This window comes from Aethalodelphis obliquidens, unplaced genomic scaffold, assembly GCF_003676395.1.
Source record: "Aethalodelphis obliquidens isolate GAN/ISIS:26980383/991018 unplaced genomic scaffold, ASM367639v1 scaffold32, whole genome shotgun sequence".
NCBI classification, from domain to species: Eukaryota; Metazoa; Chordata; class Mammalia; order Artiodactyla; family Delphinidae; genus Aethalodelphis; species Aethalodelphis obliquidens.
In genome coordinates, this window is record NW_020837976.1 from 13,437,491 (window position 1) to 13,463,923 (window position 26,433).

General features: G+C 42.5%; 1 long non-coding RNA gene across 3 annotated transcripts in view; it reads right to left on the reverse strand.

Annotated features, from left to right (window-relative positions):
• Nucleotides 1-26,433, reverse strand: part of LOC113631352 (uncharacterized) — a 93,295-nt gene that overhangs the window by 4,000 nt on the left and 62,862 nt on the right. For 2 of the 3 annotated variants that reach the window (XR_003437274.1, XR_003437272.1), the window contains 3 exons: nt 8,570-8,713; nt 7,368-7,405; nt 5,802-5,879 (listed from right to left, as the gene is read on the reverse strand). This is a non-coding gene — a long non-coding RNA (uncharacterized LOC113631352). The remainder of the gene's footprint in view (nt 1-5,801; nt 5,880-7,367; nt 7,406-8,569; nt 8,714-26,433) is intronic. The other variant, XR_003437273.1, reaches the window with a different exon arrangement.

The window sequence follows — 26,433 nt, forward strand, 5'->3', positions numbered from 1 at the left end:
ACAGAAAAAAATCAATGAAACCAAAAGGTGGTTCTTTGAAAGACCAATACAATTGATGTACCTCTAGTCAGACTGACAAACAGAAAAAGAGAGAAGACAGAAATTACTAAATCAAGAATGAAAAAGTGAATAGAACTGTAGACCTCACAGACATGAAAACAATAATATTTCTATGAAAATGAATTGGACAGACTACATGAAATAGGTTAAATCCTCAAAAACCACAAACTATCAAAACTAAGCCACAACATGAAAGATAACTCAGTCCTATAACAATTTTAAAAATTGAACTTTTAGTTTAAAACTGTATTTTAAAAATCTCCAAGCCCTGATGTTTTCACTGATAAATTATTTTCTTTTACTATAACATTTTTATTGGGATATAATTAACATACCACACAATTCACCCATTAAAGTGTATAATTCAATAGTTTTTGGTGTATTTAGAGTTGTATAATCATCACCACAATCAATTTTAGAACATTTCAACACCCCAAAATAAACCCTGAACCCATGAGCAATCATTCCACATTTCCTCCCAATTCTTCAGCACTAGGCAACCACTAATGTATTTTCTGTCTCTATGAATTTGCCTATCCTGGACATTTCTTATAAATGGAGTCATATAATACATGGTCTTTGTGACTGGTTTCTTTCTCTTACTATATTTTCAAGGTTCAGCCATGTTGTAGCATGTATAAGTTCTTTATTTCCTTTTATGGTCAAACAATCTTCCATTATATAGATATATCACATTTGATTGATCCATTCATTAATTGATGGGTATTTGCATTGTTTCCACTTTTTGGCTGTTATGAATAATATAGCTATAAACATTTGTGTAAAAGTTTTAATGTGGACATATGTTTTCATTTCTCTTGGGTACATACTTAGGAGTGGAATTTCTGGGTCATATGGTAACTCTATGTTTGTCTTTTTGAGGAACAGCCATACTTTTCCAAAATAGCCCCATTACAATTCTCACCAATAGTGTATAAAAGTGCCTTAAAACACATGTTATAATGTCTTTTTAAAAAATTCTAGCCATCCTAATGTGTGAAGTAGTATCTCATTATGGTTTTGATTTGCATTTCCCTGATGGTTAATGATATTGACACCTCTTTTCATCTGCTTATTGATCATGTGTATATCTTCTTCAGAGAGATGTCTATTCAGATCCTTTCCCAATTTTTTTTTTTTATTTTTTATATTTTTTTGCAGTACGCGGGCCTCTCACTGTTGTGGCCTCTCCCGTTGTGGAGCACAGGCTCCGGATGCACAGGCTCAGTGGCCATGGCTCACGGGCCCAGCCGCTCTGCAGCATGTGGGATCTTCCCAGACCAGGGCACGAACCCATGTCCCCTGCATCAGCAGGCGGACTCTCAACCACTGCGCCACCAGGGAAGCCCCCCTATTTTTTAATTAGGTTATTTGTCTTTTTGTTATTGAATGATGTGTTTTTTATATACTCTAGATACAAGTCCCTTATCAGATATATGATTTACAAATATTTTCTCCTATTCTGTAAGTTGTCTTTTCACTTCCTTGGTAGTATACTTTGAAGCACAATAGTTTTTAATTTTGATGAAATATGCTTTATCTTTTTTTCTTTTGTTGCTTACACTTTTTGTGTCATATCTAAGAATGCTTGTTCTAATCCAAGGTCATGAATGTTCATGCCTATATTTTTTTCTAAGAGTTTTATAGTTTTAGCTCTAACAATCAGGTTTAGCGTTCATTTGAGTTAATTTTTATGTATGGTGTGAGGAAGTGATCTTTTACATATAAGTATCCAGTTGTCTCAGTACCATCTATTTAAAAAACTGTTCTTTCCCCATTTAATTGTCTTGGCACCCTTGCTGAAAATCAATGGACTATAAACATGAAAGTTAATTTCTGGGATCTCAAATCTATTTCATTGGTCTATATGCCTATTCTTTTGCCAGTACCACACTTTCTTGATACTGTAGCTTTGCAGTAAATTTGAAATGGGTAAGTGTGAGTCCTCCAACTTGGTCCTTCTTTTTCAAGATTGTTTTGGCTATACTGGGTCCCTTGCATTTCCATACGAATTTTAAGATCAGCTTGTCAGTTCTGGCCAAAAAGGCACTTGGAATTTTATAGGGATTGTGTTGGATCTATAGAATAATTAGGGAGTATTGCCATCTTAAAAATATTAAGCCTTCCAATCCATGAACATGGATTGTCTTCATTTATTTAGGTCTTCCTAATTTCTTTCAACAATATTTTATAGTTTTCAGTGTTCAAGGTTGACATTTCTTTAGTTAAATGTATTCTTTCTTTATTTTTTGGTGCTATTATATATGAAATTATTTTCTTAATTTCACTTTTGGATTATTCGTTGCAAGTATATAAACATACATTTTAAAAACCACATCCCTATCATGATCTGAATTAAGGCCAGTCTTATTTTCTTTATTGCATTTTAGGGAGAAGTTTGGAGGAGGTGACCAATTACTGATGTTTTTACCACACAAGTAATATATTAATGCATACTCCTCATAAAAGGTTCAAACAATGCAGGAGTATTCAGAGGGAAACACCGTAGCCTCCTTAACCACATGCCCCCATCCTTCTTGCTTCCTGCCACAAGTGCCAAGCACTGTGAACACTGCTTTGCATTCATTCAGTCCACGTACTTTTTTTTGTATATTTTATGTACAATCTGTATTTTTTTGGTACATTGATCTTGTATTCTGCAAATTTGCTGACCTCGTTTATTAGTTTAATAGTTTTTTGGTACATTCCTGAGGATTTTCTCAATTCGAGATCATGTCATCTGCAAACAGATAGTTTGAGGGAAGATCACATAAAATAGTTCATGTATCTGGTGCATGGTGAGCCCTCCCTGGATGACAGTTTGTCTCATGCATTCCTTGTTAGAGTCAACATCCCCTCAAGCTCTTATTGTTGAACCCAAGTTTGTGTGCCTGATGCTCAGTGAGGCCAAACAAACCAAAACTCCAGAGTTTGGAGCAGAGAAAGGTTTATTTCAGGGCCAAGCAAGAACAGGTGGCTTGTGCTCGAAGGTTTGGGGGGGGAAGAGTTTTTAATGGCAAAATTTGGGATGAGGGCTACAGGGTGTGTGACTCTCTTCTGATTAGTTAATGGTGAGGTAACAGGGTGGTGTTTCAGGAATCTTGTGCTCAGCCTGAAGTTACCATCCTCCACCTGGGTGAGGGCCTTAGTTCCTGTGGAAGAACTCAAGGACATATTGTTATGTATATCCCTTGAGGAGGAGCTAGGACTCTGCTTTATCATTCTACTATTGTTTGACGCTTTCTCTTTGTTTCTGCATTCCCTCACTTCCATGATTAATAACTGCTTGAAACTGCCCTTTGGAAATCAGGGAAGGTCTAGGAAGCTGCAGCCTTTTACCTACCAATAAGAAACAGAGGACATGGAAAGGCTTTTGTACCAGTAGGGCCCACAGGGTTATGCTCATCTTAATCCCTCCTTTTCTTTAATACTCCTCAGTCTTGAGGGGAACAGGTGTTGGACAAGAAAGGGGATAACATTTTGGATATAGAGGTTAATCATAAACTTGGCAGAGGAACTCAGTTTTGCAGCAACTTGGTTTCAATCCCCACTCCTGTTTCAACCTTCCCCAAATCTTTGAGAGAACAGGGCAACAACTGCTCTGGCTACTTCCTGCTGAAATGGGGTGTAGTCCTGCCTCAATTTGAGGAATGGACACCAAATTGGAAATATTCCCGTGTTCTAAGTTTTGGATCCGAGTCTTGTATGATTAAGACTCCTGTCAATGCAACTGACAAAGAAATTTGGTTATAATAACTAGAATTATGACTGATAACATTTTATTAGGATATACCATATTTTTAGGAATTCCATATTGCTTTTAGAATATCTATATTAATAACATTTACCCACACAGTATAACCTGAGAAGGCTTATCATTCATTTGACAATGCTTCCCATGTAATTTAACTTATCACATAATCCTAGTTAATTTAATCTCTGAGATGCCTCAGCATTCCTCTGAAGCATACCAGAGTTAGCTGGAGGTCAAAAGAACATCAATTAGAATTTGATATTTGGGAAGTTTGTCAAAAATATCAAAAAGGTTTCAAAACACTTGGTCAAATAGGATCACAGGTTATGTGAAACAAAACTTATTCACTCAACCAAAGTGACAAAAGATTTCAAAAGCAAATACAGATCACTTTAAGGCAAAGAACCTCACACAGTTTGTTATCAAAAGCAGCATTCCAAGAAAACTTTGTTCTCTTAACAGAGAGAGAAACCAATTCCAGTCCTGTATCAGCCTACTCTTAATAACAAAATCCATTTACCTAATTAAATTTAATCCAATCTTAGCCAATTCTGACCATGTAAAAAACTCTTTTCTCAGTGTTCCTTTTCAACAAACCTTGTACAACTTTCTGTATCCATATTATTCTGTCCCTTATTTTCTTTTTCATTCAGAAACAACCAGCTCTGGGATAAAACTACCTTTTTTTCCTTTAACAAAATGCATTTCCATTCCTCATACCTTCTTTTACTGAAAACACACATCCTACTTTTTCTGGCATACTGAAATGTTTCCCTCATTATTATTTTTTAAATTATTTTTTAAAGTTTACCTAAAAAACCTGCTTATCTTATTTACATTTAATTTACTCATTTCATCATATCATTTTTCTTGTTGACAAATTTTATAACAGAAACAATATGAACTTGTTGACTTTTAGTAAGTACAATAAAAATATTATACTTAATACTGATGACTCGAAAGACATGTTTATATTAATCAAACCAACAAGCTTCCACTAGCTTTAATACCAGATATCAATTTAATATTGAATATCTCCAAGATCATGTGAACCTAAAATTCATTCTGGCCAGTTTCTTTTATATTTCTGAGAACTTATATAAGTGCTTAATTTCTTTTAAGCCTTTTAAACAGAGCTCATCCACAAACCAATCTTGGCAATGCCATTTGGAGGCAGAGACACATCATATTTATAATGTACACATAAACATACATACATCTGTATAGACACAGACAGATAACCCACAGTTTTCCTGCTTGAGTTTTAAAAGGCCTCTTTTTTTTCTTTTTCTTCAGTCTCAGGGATCACAGATGATTAGATAAAAGTTCCTGAGAGCCCAGGTAGATCATTTACATCTCAAAGGCACAGGGAGAGAAGTACAAGTTCCTTCTAGAAAGCTACCTTCTACTAATTGCACATGCAAAAGACAGTTTTAGAATGTCAAGAGCCCCATCTTGGCCATTTTTAGGGTGAGATTTCCTTCAGTTCCTAAATAGCCAATTCAGTTTAGATCAATAACAGTAATAGACAGTAATACATATCATTCACATGCCTCACTTCCAGAGAAACTTGAACCAGCATTTAAGTTACCAGGACCATCTGACAAAGGTCAATACCAGGAAGAGAAACAGGATTTGGACTCATGTACTGAGACACTCACACACACCCCCAAGATAAAAGCCAAAGCAATTCCAAAAGACTCACTTTGTTACAATAGAATAAAAGCCTAAACATAAGGAGGTTCATCCTATTTCCTTTCCCTTTCAGAAAACAGTTCTAGTTGAAAGATGGTGTTATAATTTAGAGAACAATTAGGGACTATTGTTCTCCAGACCCCAAGGAGTACTGAGGCCAAGCAGTATTACAATAAAAAATCATTTTCTTTCATTCGTGGAAGATAGCTGAAGGTCTCCCAGTTTTGCAATATACACCCTAGGGGACTACAAGGTGGAACAGAGCTCTGATCACCCATATTTAATTACTCACTTCTGGTGTTGTCAAATATCAAGCAAACAGCAAATACTGCAATGTAGAATAGTCTCTCAGGGTCACAGTTCCGTAGCCCTAGAAAGGGAAAATTCCCAACCAATGCTCCACTGTAGGTGAAGGCAATGCAATAGGGACGAATACTTTGGTGTCATCACACGCAATCTCTGTTACCAGAGATGTCTCAACCAACCAATGCAAGTACTGATATACACACAAAGATACAAACAACAAATACAGTCACACAGACAAAAGATCAGATGAGATAGAGTCCAAATTCCACTCCCATTCCCAGATGGAGGCCTCCAAAGAGATTGGCCCAGCTCCCAAGAGGGAATGGGTCTGAATTGGCTCACAATGAGCCAGAGTGGCTCAATTCCTGAAAGGAAATGAACCCAGTTGGTGGGGACAGAATTCCCAGCCTGCACAAGCTGGAGTGACTCACACCAAAACAAAAGTAAAGGTGAACTGTAGATCAGGACATTTCTCAGCTCCAAACAGCCTTGTGCTGTGGTGGTTGGTGTCTGTCAGAGAGAGTCGCTCTGAGTTCCCTGAAACAAAATGAGCTTTAGCAGCTGCTGGGGACTCAGGGAAGGGACTGCCCCCAGCCAGGGTTGACCTGTCACAGGCATGGGCTCCTGGCTGGCTCGCCAAAATTGTTGTCAAATGCAAGTTCGTGTACCTAACACGCAGTGAAGCCAAACAAACCAAAACATCAGAGTTTGGAGCAGATAAAGGTGTACTGCAAGGGCCAAGCAAGGAGACTGGAGAGCTGGTGCTCAAAAGACCTGATGTTTTTCGGGGAAGAGTGTTTAAAGGCAAATTTGGGGTGAGGGCTGCAGGGTGTGTGACTTTCTTCTGATTGGTTAGTGGTAAGGTAACAGGGTGGTGTTCTAGGAATCTGGTGTTCAGCCTGAAATTACAAACCTCTACCTGGATGGAGGCCTTAGTTCCTGCAGAAGAACTCAAAGATAAGGAGTTCCTTGAGAAGGAACTAGGATTCTGCTTTACTGCTGCACTATTGTTTGACTGCCTTTCCTTTGTTTCTGTGTTCCCTCAGTTCCTTGATTGGTAAATGTTTGAATCTGCCCTTTGGAACTCAGGAAAGGTCTAGGAAGCTGAAGCCTTTTCCTACAAACAAGAACTGGGGGACATAGAAAGGCTTTTGTACCCAAGAGGGCCCCATAGGGTCATACTCAGTTTCACTCTTAGAGGTGGGGGCCCCTCTCCTCTGCAGAGTCAGTCCTCTGAAGGCTGTCCCTGCCTGGCTGTATTCCCAAGAGATGAGCTTCATGGATACCACCCTTGCCTGAACCAGTTTACTCTAAGAGCCCCTGAGCTCCAGCTCTTTGTCCCTGGCTCCAGCTTCTTCTCCCAGGCAGAAAGCAATTCCAGACCCGAAATATGCCCACCCCCATGGTGTCTCCAAAATAGAGGAAGAAGAATGGAAGTGGGGTTTTTCACAGCCCTGTGTTCCTTCTTCACAAGGTTGGCCTCCACTTGTGAGTCCTGAGGGAAGTGGGTTCTTTGAGGAGGGGGCAGAAAAAATATGGGCGAACAACCTACCTTAGCATAGGATCTTTCAAACCAAATTCTGCATGACTCTGAATAAACAGAAGTAAAAAGAACTGTATGAAGGAAATTTTATATTAAACATCTTAATATCTAGAAATTCTGCACCTATACATATTACAAAACTATACAGCAGTTTCAAAAAACTCAACACACTTTGATTGCTTACCCACTGGGGCTGGGCCCTGATCCTGGTGCCAGGACCGTGGCCTCATTCTGAGGTGCCCCTAGTTCAGCAACAGAGATGAGGTGAGCTGTGCCAGGTGGGCTTTGCCTGCTCCCTAACAAGAGTTCACCTTGAGCCAGGTAGTTCTTAGATAGTTCTGTGGGTTTGGGGGGCTTTCAAGTGCAGAGTCTCCTCTTAGTCAAGGGCACAGGCACAAGGGTATCTGTGGCCATTGGACATGCTTTGGGTCCCCTGGCTGCTCCCAGAGGGGCCCAGGCCTTGATGGGGACAAAGGCCCTCCTGCCTCTGAGAAGCAGATGGTTTCACTCAGCACCATGCTAGATTCCCCACCAAGCTCTGTCCTAGCTGCCTGGTGCCCAATCCCCTATGTACACAGATGTTGTTGAACCCAAGTTCGTGTGCCCATGCACAGTCACAGTGAGGCTAAACAAAGGAAATGCCAGAGTTTGGAGCAAAGAAAGGGTTATTGATCAAGAGGGCACCAACCCAGAAGATGGGAGATGTAGGTTTGCCTCAGATCCATCTTATTGGCTGGCTGGGGTGTAAGGTATTTAAAGGCAACAATTGGAGTGAGGGTTGCAGGGAGGGTGACTTTCTTCTGCTTGGTTGGTGGTGAGGTAATAGGATGATGTTTCAGGAATCTTAATCATCAACGTTTTGGGGTCTGGGGTCTACAGTGTTTGTGCTCAGCATGTAGTCACCATCCTCCACCTTAGCTCCTAAAGAACAACTCAAAGATGTGTGTCAGATTGTTATGTATATCCCTTGAGGAGGGACTAGGACTCTGTTTTATCACTGAACTATTGTTTCTTGACTGCTTTTCCTCTGTTTCTGCATTTCCTCACTTCCCTAATTAGTAACTGCTTGAGTCTGCCCTTTGGAAATCAGGGAAGGCCTAGGAGAGTAAAACCTTTTTCTACAAACAAAAAAATTGCAGCACAGAGGGGCATTTGTATCTAGGAGGGCCCCACAGGGTACACAGGTTTCACAGACAGTGAGGGTCAATTACCTTCCCTCCTCCTTCCTGCACTGAGCACAAGGGTCTGTGGTCAGCACTGTCAGGTCACTTCCTCTGAGTCAGGTGCTGTGTCTGCATCCTTTTGAACAGAGTCTAATTCAGTCCTTGAGTCTGGGCACCACATCCTCCTGCTCACTGGAACACAGAGGTAAGTTTTGGCTCCTCTGGAGCACTATAATCAGGAAGGCCAGGGAGGAAACTCCAGGAAGAGGAACCCCCAGAGCCCAGAACCCCCAGTCCCACTAGGTAGATGCCATGCCCAGCTTCTGTGCTGCTCAGCCCATCCCAGAAGGCACAGGGGCACATGTGCTGATTCTGCCCCAGAAGAAGTCCCAGATTCCACCCGCACCACCACCAGTCCCTCGCCAACCCCAGGTAATCACACCAGGTGCACTCCATCGACACAGGCCTTCTCAAGAGATATTATTCTCTACGATGAAAAAAATAACACTATTATGAGCAGAGCCTGATGAAAGAAGGGCTGAGAGCATTTCGAAGATGAATTGCTGGTTTTATGGCACATTTGCATTTAAATAGATTCTTTAACTCTTTTTCTGAACTTCAAATAAGACAGCCTTAAAAGTGCTGACTAAGAGGGAGGCGTGTTCTTAATTTTCACTTTAATTTTAACACAGATACATTGTCTTATCATAGCTCCTGCCATCCAGGTGGGAGCAGCATCTCACTGATTTCTCAGCCTTCAGCCCTGCCTAACCTGCCAGATCTTCACCTCTTGGGACTCGTGATATCCCTCCTCTCCTCTAGGACCTATGCTGCCTTCCTACTGCCTGCCACAACTCTGGCCAACACCCCTCTCTGGCTCTCAGGGCCCCACACTACTCCAAAGTCTAGTCACCACTCCTTAGAATGAGGCTCAGAGAGGGAGCAAGTAACAAACATCTTTGCATATGTTAGCTGGTAAAAAGAAAAAAAAAAAGGAACATTTGCCCATTCTGACATCACCAAGGCAAAGTACCCTTTTTATCAAAAAGAGACTCATTGAAATTTCTTAGATGCCAATTCCCCGAGCTTTCTGCCCCATGGCCTCCGATGTTGCTCTCACCTCCTCTTGCTCGCTTTCTAAACCCTGCCCCTGGGTGGGGCCCACGTGAAGGCCACCACCACCTCCCATCCTTTGTACTATATGATCCAGCAATCCCACTCCTGGCCATATATCTGGAGAAAACCATAATTTGAAAAGATACATGCTCCCCAATGTTCATTGCAACACTGTTTACAATAACTAAGACATGGAAACAACCTAAATGTCCATTGACAGATAACTGGATAAAGAAGATGTGGTACATATATACAATGGAATATTAGCCATAAAAAAGAATGAAATAATGCCACTTGCAGCAACGTGGATGGACCTAGAGATTATCATACTTAAGTGAAGTCAGACAGAGAAAGACAAATATATGATATCACTTAAATGTGGAATCTAGTAAAAAAAAATTGATATAAATGGACTTATTTACAAAACAGAAACAGACTCAGAAATCTCAAAATCAAACTTATGGTTACCAAAGGGGAAACGTCGGGGGAAGTGGTAAATTAAGAGATTGGGATTAACATATACACACGACCATATAGAAAATAGATAAGTAATATAAAGACCTAATGTATAGCACAGGGAACAATACTCAGTATTCTGCAATAACCTATATGGGAAAGGAATATGAAAAAGAAGGGATATATGTATATGCATAACTGATGAACTTTGCTGTACACCTGAAACTAACACATCATTGTAAATCAACTATACTCCATTAAAACAAAAACAAAGGGCCATAAATACATGTGGAATGGGATATTCAAAAGGCAGTTAGGGCAGAGCCACCAGATTTATCAATACAAGCTGCCCCATTTTCCAGGGTGGGACACAAGCCCACGATGCAGGACTACTTCAAAAGCACACCTCGTCCACAGCATAAAAGGCCCAAGATTTGGTATGGGGGGAGTCCTCCTTCACCTCAAGTATAGAGAGGGCTTCAGCAGGGCACTTGAAGACCTTGATTCATGTTCTCTGTGGTTTGGGGGACAACATGGATGCATGTGCAATGCTGTGCAGGGCAAGAGGTTTTCAGCACAAAGCAGAACAGGGGTGGGGGATGGGACCCTTGTCCCCAGGGTGATGCCAGAGAGGGATTGAACTGAGTTTTAAAGCGTGGGTTGGATTAAGAAAAGACTAGAGGGAATTCCCTGGTGGTCGAGCGGTTAGGACTCTGCGCTTCCACTGCTGAGGGACTGGGTTCGATCCCTGGTCAGGGAACTAAGATCCCACAAGCCACGTGGCCAGAAATAAATAAGTAAAAAATAAATAAAACTTATGGTCACTTGGTCTTTCCGGGCTCCCAAATCTCTCTAGATTTAATGCCCCCTATGCTGTGACCTATCCCAGTTCATCCTCCATCCCCAGACTCCTCCAATGGCACTGCCTCCCTCACATGCCACTTAGACGTCCAATCAACTTCTCAAATCCAACTCATCCAACTCGGAACTCCTGATTTCCCCCTCAAAACCCATTCTCTCGTTTTCCTCGTCTCTGTGAATAACATCACCATTGTAGGGGTTCAGAACGACCCTCCCCCGAAATGTGCCACTTTTGAGCTAAAGGCAGTTGAGACCCTGTGGGCTCAAGAGAAACTACTGCTGCTCCCTTAACAACCTGGAAGAATTTAAATTGAAGACGTTTCCCAGAAAAAGAGTTATTACCAAAAATAAATTTTATCTGAGTGGCCCTATCCATATAGCAGGGCAAACGTCTAATTATCAAACATCTGCTCTTCTTATTATCTTCCTGTGAATGACCCTCCTGTCCTCGGAAGCCCCAAGCCCCATCCCATTCCTTAGCTCAGGATGTCAATATATACCTCATTTTACCCTTCTGTCTCTGACCCACATGTTTATGGTGTTCCCGAATGTATGAAATTAAACTGATTTTCTCCTTTTAATCTGACTCATGTCAATTTAGACCAGCCAGAAGAACCTAGAAGGGAAAAGGAAAATTTCTGCCTGCCCAACACCATCCTTCTAGCCAGAAGTCAGGGGCCATCCTTGAGTCTCCTCTGTCCACATCAGATTTATCACCACTCCTGGTTGACTTCTTCCAGGGATCACTCATCTCCAGTCATTTCTCAACATCCCTAATTCACCATCCCCCCAAATCAAACAGCCACCATCATCTCTTGCCCAGACAACTGGCCTCCAGCTGTCCTCTTTGTCCTTCACTCCCAACGGTTTATTCTTTACACAGCAACCAGAGCAATTTTTCTGAAAATGTAGATCAAATCATATTCCTTCATGGCTTAAACCCTCCAATTACTTCCCATAGCATCCAGAATTAAAGAAGCAGCTCTTTACCCTGGCCTAGAAAGCCCTATGTCTGGTTCCTTCTTATGCTCCAGGACAATCACGTGTCCTCACCATGGCACACCTCTCCTGACCTGAGATTTTGCACATGCTGGTCTTCCCTTCTGAAATACTCTTCCCCAGGTCTCATCCTTCAGGGCTCAGCTTAAAGCTCTCCTTTTTGTGGACCCCTTCCCTGATCTCTCCCTGCCTCCTTCCACTGAGGTTTCTTCCCTCTACCCCCACCCTTTAGCCACCATTACAGCACTCATTTTCTTCATAGTATTTTGTATTTAGCTTACTTATTCGTTCCTACATTGATCCAGTCGCTAGTACTGAGAGCTGTCCTAGGTGCTGGAGACACAGCCAGGAACAACCCGACTCACTCTCTTGCCCGGCGCACAATAATAATTCGTTGAAAGAATTCGTTGTTTCATTCATGGATTTGTGAAGGAAGTAGGCTTGAACTGATTAAACAGTGTCTTAGCTGTGAAGTCTCATAGAGATGGAATATTTGCAAATCAAATAAACCAACTGGAACTTTGGAGCCCAGAGCAAATCCTTTTTTTTGGAGCCAAGAGTTCTTTTGTGATGTAAATGATCCCTCGCTTCCTCCCAGCTCTGTGTTCTTGTTCAGGAGCTTTCCTCGGGCTCACGAACCCTCTAAAATGATATGTAAAATATGTGTGGCTGGGCATTTTGTGCACTTTTCGGAGGCATTCATATCTTCCATTAGATTCTTGATGGGTCCATTACTCCAAAAAGCTCAGGAGACGTGGCTCTGGCCTGTGCCTATTTTTCAGGACTGTTCTGTTGTGCCCTTTCCTGGTGAATGAATTGCACTGATAATTGTCTATTTTTAGAAAGCAGCTCTTTATAAGCCACAAACTTCCATCTAGCCATCATTAAATGAATCCCCAGTTCCACACACTTGGTGAAAACCCTTATTTGTAAAGCATGAAGGTACTACTCTCTATTACTAAGGTGGGAAAATATTTTTTTCATTGTACTTCAAAGAGGCTGAAAGCAACGAGTCTCATAAAAATATGAAAACCTAGGTAAGTTGCTCAAAAGCAGGAGAGCCCTTGGAAATTTCCTGGTAAAGAAAATGTCTGCTTCAAGCTGCCTCTGGGTCTCACAGTGAACTTTAAAATGAAGAATTTCTTCCCCCAAGATTAACATCATTAATGTCAGAGGGAGTTGTTTGAAGTCACAGACCCTTAAGCAACATCCTTTAGAGAAAACTTGAGCAGCAGCTCTTTGCCTCCAAGAGTCAAATCCCACACCCAACCTTCACTCTGCCAGCAGCTCAGCTGTCACAAACGTAACTGTCCTCTCCTTTCTGGTGCCCACCTCCCACTTGTCACCTGGGTCAGTGGAGGGCTCCCTTGCATCAAAGGCAAGCCACCTCCCTACCCTCACCCAGGGCCAAATCTGACCCCAGAGCTACCGCCTGCATTTGGCCCTCCAGAGCCCCCCAGCTAAGCTGCCCAGTAAGGCTCCCTGAAGAATGGAAGGGCCTTGTCCCCGGATACCATGGGCTCACTCAAGGGTGGGAGCAGAGGATGCAGGGAGGATAGACAGCCCTGTACAACTGTGCTTGGGGCTGCCCTCTTAACCTTCCTGCTTTAGATCCTCAATAAGATTTATGACATTTTCAGAGAGCTTTCTAAAGCCTTCTTCCTGTGTCTGTAGGCTTTGAGGACCACTGTTCTCTGACACCTTCCTGGCTAGGGACAAAGGGAGGGTCTGAATAAGCTAAGGCATTTTTTCAAGGTTATACTTTAGGAGTTTTTATGTTTTGTTTTTGTTCCCTCTCTATTATGGAAATTTCCAAACATATGCAAAAGGAGAGCTAATAGAATGATAAACCTCTTTATACCTCCCACCCAGTTTTGACAATTCCATATCTGCCAGTCCTGGTTCATCTTGAACTCAGGTCAGCCTGAAGTTACTATCTTCCACCTGGGTGGGGCCTTAGTTCCTGTAAAACTCAGAGATGTGGATCAGGTGGTTCTGTATATCCCTTGATGAGGAGCTAGGACTCTGCTTTATTGCCTCGCTACTGCTTCTTGACTACTTTCCCTTTGTTTCTGCTTCCCCTCACTTCCCTATTAGTAACTGCTTGAATCTGCCCTTGGGAACTCAGGGAAGGTCTAGGAGGCTGAAACCTTTTTCCTACAAACAAGAAATGGGAAGACTTCCCTGGTGGCGCAGTGGTTAAGAATCCGCCTACTAATGCAGGGGACACGGGTTCGAGCCCTGGTCTGGGAAGATCCCACATGCCGCGGAGCAACTAAGCCCGTGAGTCACAACTACTGAGCCTGCGCTCTAGAGCCTGTGAGCCACAACTACTGAGCCCGTGTGCCACAACTACTGAAGCCTGCATGCCTAGAGCCCATGCTCCACAACGAGAAGCCACTGCAATGAGAAGCCTGCGCACCGCAACTAAGAGTAGCCTTGCGCACAGCAATGAAGACCCAATGCAGCCAAAAATTAATTAATTAATTAGTTAACTTTAAAAAAAAGAATTGGGGGACACAGAAAGGCTTTTGTACCCAGAAGGGCCCTACAGGGTCCTGCTCGGTTTCAACTACACATACATGAGAGGTTCACAGACAGAAGGGTAAAATGAGGTATATGTGCCATCCTGAGCTAAGGGGTGGGATAGGGGCGTGGTGCTTCCAAAGACTGGAAGGTCTTCATAGGCCAATAAGAAGAGCAGATGTTTGGTAATTAGATGTTTGCTCCACCACAGAGATGGGGCCACTTAGATAAAATTTATTGCTGGTAATAACTCTTTTCCGGGAAAAATCCTCAATTTAAGTTCTTCCAGGTGCTCAAAGGGAGGGGCAGTAGTTTCTTTTGAACCTGTAGGAGCTTGATTGCCTTTAGCTCAAAATAATCCTCATGCAAAAGTGGCACATTTGGGAAAGGCTGGTTCTAAAGCTCTACGTTTCATAAATGGCTTTTTTTTTATGGTGTGTTTGAATCAGAATCCAAGTAAGCGCCACACTTTGCCATTGGTTGTAAAGCTCTTAAGTCTCTTTTCATGTTGAATTTCCCTTCCAACTCTTTTTTCCATGTCATTTATTTGTTGAAGAATGTGCTTCAGCTTTAGACATTCTATTTTTTGCTTTTGTCTCAGCTTCCTGTGAGATTCTTGATTTTTCTTTGCTTTGTCTTTTCTGGGAACCACGTGGGGGAGGAGGTCGGTAGTCTCGCTATGATGTCATTCATTTAATGCCCCATTTGGAGAACCCACCCCTTCTTCCACAGGGCCTGGTGCTTCCTCAGGCTCAGTCCCCCAGGCTCAGTCTCTCCAGCTGCCCGAAATGGTGTAGGGGGTGGGGTCTTGGGCCTATGTATGTTCATCAAAGACCACCAGGAGCGCACCTGCAGTGAAACAAAGTTGAGTTTATTGTCTTGTTGAAATGAGAGAGACTGGCATCGTGGAGACCTGCGGGCGCCTCTGAGAGAGTGTTATGAAGGACTTAGAATACGATTTGGACTTGAGTTAGGTGATCTGGAAGAGGGCTCAGGGAAGTGTGGTTGGCTCCGGATTGGGTACTGTCTGGAAATGAGGGGTAATCCTGTGATCGCTTAATGAACTTCATCTAGGAGTCAGGAGGAATGAAGTGTAATCAGTAAAGAAGCCTCAGGCACCTTCTGAGCCAGAAGAGGGGTCTCTGGAACATTCTTCAGGTCTCGGTTGTTCCTGTTCTTCTTCATGCTCAGGCGTGGCTGTGGAATGAATGGTCTCGTTTTTAATCTTCATCTGTCACGTCACCGAGTGGCCTTGTCTGATGGAGGTGTCCTAGGAAACTGTCTTTGTTCAACAGGAGAATATCATGGCCTCGTTGTGAGGGCCAGGCCAGCTCCCAGCTGTCAGGGGCCGTTTTGTTCTTCTCCAGTCCTAGGTGCCTCTGTTTTCAGCTCCCTGATGCCTCTGTTCTGAGCCTTGCCGGCTCTGGGCTCACTTCTGGGCTGGCTTCTCAGCTTGCCCCCCTGCCAGCTGTCAGCTCTCAGCTGCCTGTGTTTGCTAGGTCGGTGACCACTCAGGGATCTCTTTCCAAATTTGTGTTGCCTTCTCTCTCTGCTGTGAACCCTTGGCCTAGTCTCTTTACCTTTGGGGGGCTTATGCCTTTTTTTGTCCCTTTACTGTCTTTAGAGGACTTTGGATTCAGAGCAGTTGCAGGTGACCGCATCCCCACAGCATCTGTAACTGGCATTCGTGTCAGGATTTTGTCTGGGGCAGGCTTTTGTCAGAGAACTGCTCCTTAGTGAAGTCCTGTGCTTAGTGAGGGGATGCTTCGTATTTATTCCGACAAATCCCCTCCTTGAGAACGTGGGGGACATGTGTGGACCACAGGCTGATATTGGGATCAAGAAGGTTCCAGTTCCCTCATTTAATGAGAACTGCATTTTTTCTTCAGGCATCCCACTTTACCATCTGATTCTGTACCGAGGGCTGTGTCATCATGGGGGAGTCTCATGGACTCATTTGTTTAAGTGGATTCCCCACGGCTGAGTAACTTTGTTTCCTTACATCTGGAGCAGTAGAAATATCTGCTTCTTAGAAACCGTCAAGGTAGCAAATGCACACTTTAATAAGAAGCATACTTCTCATCTGTGAGACCCAGCATTTTTAATTAGCTGCCTGGACAGCTACTTGTCTTCTTTAAGGTATAAATTATTAAAGGCCAAGGGGGGAAACGTCCGTTTAATGCAATGACACGCTTATACCATTCGTCTTGGCAACCTGGCTTCACTCAGTTGTACTCTGTGGAGAAATAATGGCAATTTACAAAAGAATCATCGCTACGATATGATCCCAGGAAGCCGAAAATGTTCCACCACGGTCATAATTACACATCCCATGTAATGGGTTAAAGGTGGAGGAAATATCTTTGGTCCTGTTGCTCAGATGGAAGTCGGCACAGAGGATAGAAAGTCTGATTCCGGTTCTGCAAATCCCCAAACGTTTAACAGGGCTCATGGGAGACCCGTCAAGAGGGTCAGTGGTGCAGGAGCTGCATGAAACGGTCTGTGACGAAATCCACTTATAACACCTTTTTTCTTTAAAACCTTGCTTTTCTATGTATAATTGTATTTTTAAAGAGCCATATTTGCATGTAGACTGGGATTCGCTGTTGGAAGTGAACATAACCTCTGAATATGAGGAGGGCATGTTATTAGAAAATAACCATTGTCATTGATAGTGGGTAAAATTTTGACAATAGCACCACCTGCTGTGATTTACAGTATGACCCTTGTATGCCACATACAGTGCACGTCTCATTTTCACAATAGCTCCATTTAGCCAGTGAGGAAAGAAGGCCAGAGAGGTTGACAATGTTACACAGTTAGGGAGCAATGAAGCCTCAGTTCAAACCTGAGTCTGACTCAGCTCAGGTCACCTCCTCCAGGAAGCCTTCCCTGACCTCCACACACCCTCCACTATGACACCTGCATCGTACCCCAGATCTTGCTATGTGTCTGCCACAAAAGCAGGCTGGAACTTCTTCCTCATTTATTCCCAGTCCTGGCCCAAAGCAGCCTCTGGAAAAATTCATTCAAAATGAACCTGATGTCAAGCCAAGCCTCTCTTTCCTTTGTGACCAGGCATTGCCACTGCCCTGTCCCTGTGTGGTCCTCTGGCTCTTGCACCCGGGGAACTGGGATGAGAACACTGTGAAAGGGGCCACACACTTCTGGAATAAAGTGTGAAGTCATCAGCATTGCGGCTGAGTTTTTTCCAAAAAAGGAATAAAACAAAGGAGAAGGGGCAAAGGTTGAGAGATGGCCGGCAGACAGTGAGGACACCCTTTGTATAGAGACCCATTTTGTAACCGAACTCTTGCTGGCAGCTCCCTACACATAGGCAAAGGTAGGAAGGGTTCAGGAAGTCCGTTGTGAATGCCAGAGGTCTGAGGAGTTAGAGAAATGAAGACAGCCCAGGACAAGGGGCCACAGCCCCAGAGGACTGAGGGGGCAGAGAAAGTCTCATTTTAAACTTAGAACCATATCCATATACATATTTGAGTCTAAGACACGAGGGAGAAAATAATATTCAAAGGAAACAGGTTCCTTGGGTCTAGCGGGGAACGCCAGGTTTAAGCAGATATCAGACATTGTAGCCAAGTACAGGCTCGGAACTGGGGCTGCCCAGGTTTGGATCCCAGCTGTGCCACGTTCCAGTGCGTGACCTTGGACTAGTTGTTAATCTGTCTGTGCCTCAGTTAAACCTTCTGTAAAATGAAGGCAATAATAGTACGAATTTAACTGAGTTGTTTTGAAGATCAAGGTTAATACCCGTGAAAGGCTCAGATCACTCAGCATAGCCAGCATGGGTTGAGCACCTGTTCCGTGCCGTCCCTGTGCTCATTCACAGGATCTCCTTATCACCCCAGTGAGGTCAGTACCTCTATTAGCATCATCCCCATTTTACAGATGCAGAAACTGAGGCACAGATTGCTGACTACCTTTCCCAAGATCATTCAGCTAAGAAGCAGCAAAGCCAGAGGCTGAATCTGGACAATCTGGTGCCAGAATCCCTCTCCCAGCTACTTTGCCATGCTGCCTCTCAAAAATACTCTTTTTGTAGTATCAAGGTACCTGTTGTAGGTTGAATTGTTTCCCTGAGAAAGGTCTGTTGAAATCTTAACACCCGGGATCTGTTTGTGCTCATTTGGTTGGTCTTTGTTTTCTTCCACACGTGTCTAAATTTGTTTAGAATATTTCACATATACCAGTATTCAGGTATCTGGGATGAGACTTAGCAAATGAACAGGCCCTCTGTGATAATACCACACGCAGCCTTGGGTGACAGAAGCAAATCCAGTAAATGAAAATTCCACTTTATACTGAAATGAATTATTTTCTTTTAAGAAGAGTTGATTAAATTCCAGCTCCACTGTTACCTTTGAAATATTGCTGGCCTCCTCTCCCCTCCCCCACCCTCTCTCTCTGCAGGAAGGAGAAATGGTGACAGTAAGGACAGACTTTCCTTGTCACTTCTGTCTGACCACGAAGCAAGAACTGGTCAGTGATGTGGGAATGGCAGGACCCAGAGGCATGTCCCCTGGAGACAGGGAAGGATGGGGGTACAGGGCACATCGGGAGTGCCCCTAGGTCCCAAGGGACAATTTGAGTCGGCAAGTGTAAGCTCCGCAAGAAACTTCTGCTCTGACAAAGAAGTATTAAACAGGTAAAAGCTAGACATCTCTACAGCCACTGAAGACCACGTCTGAAAGTAGGAAGGCAGAGAGAGGAGGAGGAGGAAAGACAGCACTTTTGTAAAAGAATGGAAGGATGGATACCAACTGCCATATTACAGAGGTTAATTCTGGCACGGGGCCGCGGGATCACAGATGGCCTCTGTTTTGTTTTAATTTTATTTTGTTCTATGTTCTTTTGGGGGTTTTCCGTGTGTTCTGCCACAAACACCTATGACTTCTGGAACTAGGAAAGTTATTTTTAAGAATATGAGTGTTGGGGGGAGGGGGCAAGATGGTATATCTTGTAAGGCAGCATGATGTGACGGCAGAAGAGTCATATAAAAGATCACTACTGAAAGGCAAGCTGCAAACTTTAAGTTTTTACTGTGAGAAAATATTTTGCAACTGATAAGGAATCTTGAAATCATGGGGAGTGAAGAATTTGTCAATATTAGAAATCACAGTGAGCACGCTCCTGACTCAGGGCCCTTACACTCACTGTTCCCTCTGCCCCAACACTTTTCCCCCAGACTTCTGCCTGGTATCCTTCCTCACTTCAGGCAGGTCTCTGCTCCAATGTTTATCAGACGCCCCTGCACAGAAAAGCAGCCCCCATACCCCAACACATGAATGTCCCTTCACCAGAAAGTCATTATCAATGACAGCATGGATGAGGACCATCCTGGCCCAGAACAATAGTGACAACAGGCGATCATCATAGTATTCCTTGAATGAAAACATGAAGTCACTTAGATGTTTCAGGGGGTGGTGCAAGTGTCATTTTCTGGCCTTAGGTCAGGAGCCCCAGGTCTCTCTCTTCTCGGGGGCCCCTGAGGATGACACAGACATTGGACTCGCAAAGCAAAGCAATGGCATTAGCCACAAACTCCAACATATTCAGTTCCTGGTGAGTTTTCCATGAGAAAAGAGTTTAAAGACATTAGACACGTAGAACACAGACTTTGGCCCCAAAATGCCAACTCTCACTAAAATGAACCAGGATTAAATGGCTGATTCCAGATCTTGGGCCAAAAGTGTATAAGATGAACCTGGGCCATCTGGTCCTGCCTGAAAAAAAGGAGATCTCAAAGGGTCACGGCAAACAAAGACCCAAGAGTCAACTTGAAAAGGCTCCGTGGCCCAAATGTGACCATTTGAATAATGACAAGGTTTTGAAAGACATGAAATATATTAAAATATATGAGTTCATATTAATATTCCAAAAAAAAAACCCCAGAACGAAACAAAACTAATTGATTACCTTAGATAAGGCACAAACTTGTTATTCTGAAAACTGATAAGGCAAGGGAAAGAATTGAGCTTTATCCTGCTTTTCTCTACAACCTATATTTCAAGATAACCAAGTAAAGAAGGAAAATTTCTTTCTATTGAAAGCCATTCAAGCTAATAAATGAATAAGCAATGCGGTAATTAGAAAATCAGCATTTTGCAAATCCCCAATGAAAAACGGACCTAGGTAGCAATAATTAATGGCTGCTAACCATTCTGTGAAAGTCAATGGAATGTATTAGAATGAATGGATCAGGGTGAAAAACTAAACCCACTGATCAATGTGAGTTAGTGTCACCAAAACTGGGCAACTTTGCCTCTTGGGGTGATGCAATAGGAAGCATACAGCACTACCTAGGAAGTAATTTTGATGGAAAAAAAAGCCTAAATCTGACCAAGCCCTTGACCATACTCCCAGGAAAGGAAACGATCAGGGATAGAGGAACAGGTTAACAGATAGTTCTAGAAAGCAGTAAGCCAAATGTAGAAAATTCTACAGGACAAACGACCCAGTTTCTTCAATAAAGATATGGTTTTAAAGAAGAGAAGGCAAATTGTTAGATCAAAGGAGACTTGGGACATCACAATCAAATGCGGTATACGACCCTTATTTGCATCCTGATTTAAAAAAAAACAACTACAAGCATATGTTTTTGAAATAATCAGAGAAAAGTGAATATAGACAAGTATTGGACACTAATAGGAATTACTTATTTTGTTGGCTGTCATGATGTTATGGTTAGAGTTTTTAAGTCACTACATTTAGAGATACATATTGAAATATTTGCACGTGACATTATATGATATCTGAGGTTTGCTTTAAAATACTCCAGCAAGAAAAATATAAATGGGAGAGCACCTGAGACAAGAATGCTGAAAAGTGGATTTCTGTGGAAGAGGATATTGGCCCCTGCAGTTTTACACTCATGTAGCTTCTCATCTACCTGGGAGAGAAGACTGCTTTGCTTATTTTAAAATTTCCAATTTATTGTAGACCAATACTTTTGTAAAATACAATAAAAGTGAATTGCCAAAAAAGTTAAATGATAAAAAACCAGACATACAGCATATAAGTCTAAATTTTTCATTGGGTTCAACACACACACAATTATATTGAAATAAATACAGTCAGAACAAATATACTACATGGAAAGTGAAAATAATTTTTTTAAACCTATTTTGTGGCTGTTTTTCACTGAATGTGCCTATATAAGCAATGAATATGGAGAATTGCTATTACATTCATAACTTTTTGTCATTCCATAATCATAACTCATCAGAAAGTTATGAGTGAGATAGTGATTCCCCATATTAAATGCCTCTGCACACAGTTTGAACAAAAACCACGCATATCAATATTTAAAGTTTTTAATGTGACAATTGAGTTTGCTTCTTAATTTATCTAAACTACTTTGGATTGATGACAACACTACTCACAGAGGGTAATGTGCCTCTAAACTTTTCTTTGCTTTGTTGTCATGATACTTCTAGTAGAGAAATCAGACTCACAGAGGTGTGAATGGCAGGAGAGAGTTTCAAGTCATTTCAGCAGGCTCAGAATATTCATTTTTAACTTGTATCCAAAATGAAGCAAATAATGATATATTTTCAATATTCGTCTTCAGTCCTTAATCCTAGCCAGTGCCATCAACTTATCCTGTAAAGTTGTACTTCAATTTAAATTATCCATACCTTTTGATGAAAAATTATTCCAGAGCCATAGATTTCTTACATGTGCATTGTCTTCTGGTGGAAAATAAAATTCATATTCATAGATGTATGAGTGTAGAGTAACAGGCCACTACCTACATTCCTAATTGTTGTTGAGACATGTCATAAAAATCATAGAAATCCTAACTTTTGCCTCTTTGATATTTTGTTGCATTCCTTTTTGGGTGGAAGTTTTAAGATCATTAAAAATATCAAAGAGGGCTTCCCTGGTGGCGCAGTGGTTGAGAGTCCGCCTGCCGATGCAGGGGACACGGGTTCGTGCCCCGGTCCGGGAAGATCCCACATGCCACGGAGCAGCTGGGCCCGTGAGCCATGGCCACTGAGCCTGCGTGTCCAGAGCCTGTGCTCCACAACGGGAGAGGCCACAACAGTGAGAGGCCCACGTACCGCAAAAACAAAAACAAAACAAAAAACCCCCCCAAAATATCTAAGAGATCAGACAAATCAACAAGTCCGGAGCTCTAGTTCACATCTTCAAACACTGGATCAGGGGCTTCCCTGGTGGCTCAGTGATTAAGAATCCGCCTGCCAATGCAGGGGACATGGGTTCAAGCCCTTGTCCGGGAAGATCCCAAATACCGTGGAGCAACTAAGCCCGTGCGCTCACACTACTGAGCCTGCGCTCTAGAGCCCGTGAGCCACAACTACTGAGCCCTCGACCCACAACTACTGAAGCTCTCGTGCCTAGAGCCCATGCTCCACAACAAGAGAAGCCACTGCAATGAGAAGCCCACGCACTGCAACCAACAGTAGCCCCCGCTCGCTGCAACTAGAGAAAGTCCGTGCGTAGCAACAGAGACCCAACACAGCCAAAAATAAAAAAATAAATTAAATAAATAAATTTTAAAAAACAAAAAAAAACACATTGGGTCAAACTGATTCCTTACCTTACAGAAAAATGGTGAATTTGTTCTGCATTGTATTCCAAAAGAATTCTCCCTGCAACAAGCACTGCGCCTCAGCATGCAGTAAGAGATTATTATGCTCCACATCCATACATCACATAAAAGTAGAATGACTTTTTTAATGAAGTATAGTTGATTTACATTATTTCATTCTTTTTTATGGCTGAATAGCATTCCATTGTATATATATACCGTGCCTTCTTTATCCATTCATCCATCGAGGGATACTTAGGTTGTTTCCATGTTAATGCATTTTGCTTTTATGTAATTCACAGATTTTTAATTAATCATTAAATACACTAGTTCACGTGATTTTTTTATTTGTTTGTTTTGGTAACAAGACTTTCTCAATGAAGGAAGCAGTGCATTAATTCACAAGCTCCTTAATCCAGGTGACTGGTCCAGAATATTCTCCCATCATTGCAACTATGCTATCAGAACACACTGTCCTACACAAAACAAACTCCAAACTACATTTGTTGATGATATATTCTTTTGTAATTTATATAGTTCAGAGCTAGGTGCGTTTATTGACACTGAAGTTAGAAAGAATACATATCACCATCATGTTTAAATTTCACACATACTAGAATTACCATATTAACAAATCTGTGCATTCTTTATGCTACAATTAAAAATTCTTTACTGGCTTTATTTGCTCTGTGGGTTTGTTTTCTTTATACTAGGCAGTTCCTCCCTGTATCAAGCTATGGTCAATGAAACATGGGGTCAAATAACATAGGGTTAAAAATAAATCATTGGATTGCTATTTTCCTAATTAAGCTAATAATTTGCTAAATTAAAAACAGAAAAGCTTGATCTTAAAAAAATAACAAGTCATAAAAATAAATAAATGCTTAAACTAGGAGTTTTATAACTTTTAGATTTCAGTTGCCAAATTAAACTGAAAATTGTATATGTTGCTATGTGTATCTGGTACATCAGTCACACCGTACACAATTCATCATGTAAGTTTATTTATTTATTATTTATTTTTTTTGCAGTACGCGGGCCTCTCACTGTTGTGGCCTCTCCCATTGTGAAGCAACAGGCTCTGGACACGCAGGCTCAGCGGCCATGGCTCACAGGCCCAGCCGCTCCGCGGCATGTGGGGTCTTCCCGGACTAGTGCACGAACCCGTGTCCCCTGCATCAGCAGGCAGACTCTCAACCACTGCACCACCAGGGAAGCCCACATCATGTAAGTTTAAAAATCCAAACTCTCTATCCTGCTTCTTGAGATGAATCCAGTGACAGGCACTTGGAAGTCATGGCAATGTCAAATTTCTGTGAAAGTTTCTCAGTGTTCACTCTCAATTTCTGTACTTAATGCCTCATGGATCAGAAACAAACAGACTGTGGACACCATGGGTCCATGGACTATAGTTTGAGTAGCGCTACATTGTACTATTCTCTCTACTTTTGTGTGTGTAACTGTTTTCTATTACTGCATAACAAATTACCACAAACTTAGTGGCTTAAAATAACACAAAATTTACTCTGTCACAGTTTTTGTGGGTTAGGAGTCCAGGAATACTTAGTTGGGTTCTCTGCTCAGGGTCTCACAAGGTGACAGTAAAGATGTCATATGGGCTGCATTCCCATCTACAAGCTCAACTTGGGAAGAATGAGCTTCCAAGCTCCCTCAGGTTGCTGGCAAATTCAGTTCCTTGCATTGTAGGACTGAGGTTTGTGCTCTGATTGGCTGTCACTCTCCTTAGGCAGTTAACAGCATGGCTGTTGACTTCATCAGGGCCAGCAGGAGACAGTCTCAGTTGCTTTGCATTTCTTTTAAAGAGTTCATCTGATTAGGTCATGCCCGTACAGGTAAATCTCTCTTTCCATTAACTTGAGTTTGGCTCATTAGTTCAAGATGGTGGAGTAGAAGGATGTGCGCTTACTCCCTCTTGTGAGAGCACCAGATCACAACTAACTGCTGAACAATCATTGACAGGAAGACACTGGAACTCACCAAAAAAGATACCCCACATCCAAAGACAAAGGAGAAGCCACAGTGAGATGGTAGGAGGGGAGCAATCACAATAAAATCAAGTCCCATAACTTCTGGGTGGGTGACTCACAAACTGGAGAACACTTATACCACAGAAGTCCACCCACCGGAGTGAAGGTTCTGAGCCCCATGTCAGGATTCCCAACCTGGGGGTCTGGCAATGGGAGGAGGAATTCCTAGAGAATCAGACTTTGAAGGCTAGAGGGATTTGATTACAGGATTTTGACAGGACTGGGGGAAACAGAGACTTCACTCTTGGAGGGCACACACAAAGTAGTGTGCACATCAGCACCCAAGGGAAGGAGCAGTGACCCCATAGGAGACTGAACCAGATCGCCCTGCTAGGGTTGGAGGGTTTCCTGCAGAGGTGGGGGGACGGCTGTGGATCACTGTGGGGACAAGGACACTGGCAGCTGAAGTTCTGGGAAGTAATCCTTGGCATGAGCCCTCCCAGAGTCCACCATTGGCTCCACCAAAGAGCTGGGTAGGCTCCAGTGCTGGGTCTCCTGAGGCCAAACAACCAACAGGGAGGGAACACAGCCCCACCCATCAGCAGACAAGCGGATTAAAGTTTTACTGAGCTCTGTCCACCAGAGCAACACTCAGCTCTACCCACCACCAGTCCCTCCCAACAGGAAGCTTGCACAAGTCTCTTAGATAGCCTCATCCACCAGAGGGCAGACAGCAGAAGAAGGAAGAACTACAATCCTGCAGCTTGTGGAACGAAAACCACATTCACAGAAAGACAGACAAGATGAAAAGGCAAAGGACTATGTAACAGATGAAGGAACAAGATAAAACCCCAGGAAAACAATTAAATGAAGTGGAGATAGGCAACCTTCCAGAAAAAGAATTCAGAATAATGACAGTGAAGATGATCCAGGACCTTGGAAAAAGAATGCAGGCAAAGATCGAGAAGATGCAAGAAATGGTTAACAAAGACCTAGAAGAATTAAAGAGATAAACAATACAATAACCAAAATGAAAAATACACAAGAAGGAATCAATAGCAAAATAACTGAGGCAGAAGAACAGATAAGTGACCTGGAAGACAGAACAGTGGAATTCACTGCCACAGAACAGAATAAAGAAAACAGAATGAAAACAAATGAAGACAGCCTAAGAGACCTCAGGGACAACATTAAACACACCAACATTCACATTATAGGGGTCCCAGAAGGCGAAGAGAGAGAGAAAGGACCCAAGAAAATATCTGAAGAGATTATAGGGACTTCCCTGATGGCACAATGGTTAAGAATCCACCTGCCAATGCAGGGGACACAGGTTCGAGCCCTGCTCTGGGAAGAGCCCATGTGCCATGGAGCAACTAAGCGTGTGCACCACA